The following is a 3,136-nucleotide window of genomic DNA, read 5'->3' as shown; positions in this document are numbered from 1 at the left end:
ATTAAAGAGCTCACTCTTGATCAATTATGCATAAACACATACTTTTTTTTTTCTTTTTTTTCTTTTTTTTTCTCTTTTCTTTTTTTTTTCTTTTTTTTCCAACAATTTCTGAATGAGTGCGTTTCGCTCCATCTCATTCAACCCTAGACTACTCATAAAAATACGAGTCGGCTACTAGCCATTTAACGCCTAGCCTTACAACAACTAGCAATGAAATCCAAGTTTTTCTCCAGATAAAAAAATTAGTGTTTTTGCGTCATTATGAGAATATCACAAATTCTAAATATAACCAAGTGATTAAATCTCAACAACAAACAAGTATGATCATGATCTAGATCAAAAGCAACCCTATAAGACTTGTGAAAATATTTGTTTCCGACATGCAAATCAATTCATTAAGACTTAAATATCCCTCTATTCATCATCACCACACTCAAATCAATATCAACTTATCAAATATCATAGTTCATCTTAAGGGATCATGCTAAATATGCATGCAAATGCAACTATATGAAATCATATAAAAACAAAAAAAATATGTCCTAAATGAATAATCATGCAAAAATATGAGTGAACTAAACTAAACATGCAATATGAATCTATATGGACCCACACAAACTAATCCTTACATTATCACCCCCAAACTTAAAATTTTCAATGTCCTCATTGAAAGTAATAATAAGGATTTCAGGCATATCTAGTCGTCGGAAAGATCACCCTCTTCGGGTGGAGGATTAGGTGGCCAATCAACCTCGCCACTAGTGTCTCGGAAAATAGTACCGAAAGTGTGTGTCAAATCTTCAGCAAAATGATGATGAATGTCGTGCATGGCCTCCATACGCCTAGTCATTCGCCTGTACTGCTCATCACCAACACCAGTCCTATTAGCTACCTGTGGCATATGAGAAGAACCCTCTATAGGCACTGGAAGATCCGTTCGACTACCCTCTTCATCATCAAAGATATATCCCAACCCCTTGTCAGGGGGTGCACCTAAGAATGAATAACTCAAGTGATCTGGTAGTGGGTGAAGCTCAACTGTGGAAACATCTGCAATAGATGGCTCGAGATGGTCTTGAGAAAATTTCAGCTCTGCTAACCCAAGAGAATCGAATGGCATATCTAACTTCCTCTTCCACGGAGGTGCATTCAAAACCTGCAGTTGCTCTACTTTAAAGCACTCCTCTTTAGCCGTGGGTAACTTTATTTCCTTGAATAGATTAAAAGTGATCTTTTGATCGTAAACCTTCATCGAAAGCTCTCCTTTTTGCACATCGATCATAGTTCGGCCTGTAGCCAAGAATGGTCTTCCCAAGATGATGAGAATCTTCTTATCTTCCTCGAAATCAAGAATTACAAAGTCAGCAAGGAAGAAGAGTTTATCCACCTTAACCAAGACATCCTCCACTATACCTCATGGATAAGCGATGGAACAGTCAGCTAGTTGCAATGACATGTATGTTGGTTTCGGATCAGGCAGACCAAGCTTTTTGAAGATAGATAAGGGCATCAGATTGATGCTAGCTCCTAAATCACATAAACACTTGTCGAACGACAAGTTTCCGATGGTGCAAGGAATAGTGAAGCTTCCAGGATCTTTAAGCTTCGGAGGCAACTTCTGTTGCAGCACAACACTGCATTCCTCCGTTAGAGCAACTGTCTCTAAGTCATCGAGCTTTATTTCTGAGAGAGAATACCTTGCATAAACCTCGCATAGCTAGGCATCTGTTCAAGAGCTTCAACGAAAGGTATGTTGATATTAAGTTTCTTGAACACCTCAAAAAACTTCTCAAACGGCTTATCCAGCTTTTTCTTCTGCAACCTCTTAGGAAAAAGAGGTGGAGGATAGATCTGTTTCTCCCCTGTATTACCCTCAGGAGGAGTATGTTCCACAATAGTCTTCCTTGGTTCCACCTCTACTTCCTTCTGCACATCTTCTTCAGCCAAAACTTCAGATTCTGGAACTTGAGACTTTTCAGGCTCTTCCTCTTGCTGAATTTGGGGGCTTGCAACCTTTCCAGACTTTAAGGTGATGGCGTTCACCTGTTATTCAACTTCCCTCTTGCCTGGATTGGCTTCTGTATCACTAGGAAGCGTTCCTGGTGGTCGATTCAATAAGGCATTAGCAATTTGCCATATTTGGTTCTCCAGAGTCTTGATAGAAATAACCTGGCTTTGGCATATAAGTGCCTGGTTTTTGCACATAAGCCGCAACTCCTCCAATTCAGATTTTTCATTCAAAGATAGTTTTGCATCATGATTTTGTTGTTGAATTTGGAGTTGTTGTTTTGGTGCAATTTGTTGCTGAAAACCAGGAGGGTTGAATAGCTTATTTCCAAACTGCTGGAACGGCTGTTGCATCGCATTCTGATTGTTGCTCCAGCTGAAGTTAGGATGATTCCAGTTGTCAGGATGATAAGTGTCTGGAACTGGTTGCTGCGATCTCTGAAAGTTGCTCATAAACTGAGCTGAGTCGCTAGATATAGCGCATTGCTCTGTCGCTGCGGACCTACACACAGCTCACAAACACTAATTATCTGCTTAACACCATAGTTAGCCAGAGAATCGATCTTCATAGACAACGCCTTTAGTTGAGCAGTGATAGCCGTAGCTACATCCACTTCAAGAACTCCTGCTACCTTTCCCTGTGGATATCTCTGGGTTGGATACTGATATTCATTAGCAGCCATCAGTTCAATTAGATCATAAGCTTCCTCATAGCTCTTTGCCCATAATGCTCCGCCTGATGCTGCATCGAGCATGGGTCTGGACTGTGCTCCCAACCCATTGTAAAAATAAGTGATGATCATCTAATCAGGAATTCCATGATGAGGACACTTCCTAAGCATCTCCTTGTAGCGCTCCCAAGCTTCACATAGCGATTCTCCCGTTTGCTGCACAAATTGAGTAATAGCGTTCCTCATTGCAGCTGTCTTCGCCATAGGGAAGAATTTAGTAAGGAATTTCTGAGCAAGATCCTCCCAAGTAGTAATCGAACCAGCTGGTAGAGAGTGTAACCAGCTCTTAGCCTTGTCCCTCAGAGAGAATGGAAATAGTCTCAGCTTAATAGCATCTTTGGAAACGCCATTGAACCTGAAGGTGTCGCAGATCTCAATAAAGTCCCTAATGTGCATAT

At 40.6% G+C, this 3,136-nt stretch overlaps 1 non-coding gene across 1 annotated transcript; it reads left to right on the top strand.

The window, feature by feature from the left end:
• The first annotated feature begins 2,820 nt into the window (after window positions 1-2,820).
• LOC141669007 (small nucleolar RNA R71) lies at window positions 2,821-2,927 on the top strand. Its single transcript, XR_012553309.1, has one exon. It is a non-coding gene; the product is annotated as a small nucleolar RNA R71 (small nucleolar RNA).
• The last annotated feature ends 209 nt before the right edge of the window (window positions 2,928-3,136 follow it).

This window comes from Apium graveolens, chromosome 6, assembly GCF_009905375.1.
Source record: "Apium graveolens cultivar Ventura chromosome 6, ASM990537v1, whole genome shotgun sequence".
Lineage (NCBI taxonomy): Eukaryota > Viridiplantae > Streptophyta > Magnoliopsida > Apiales > Apiaceae > Apium > Apium graveolens.
This window is presented reverse-complemented; position numbering and strand designations above follow the sequence as displayed.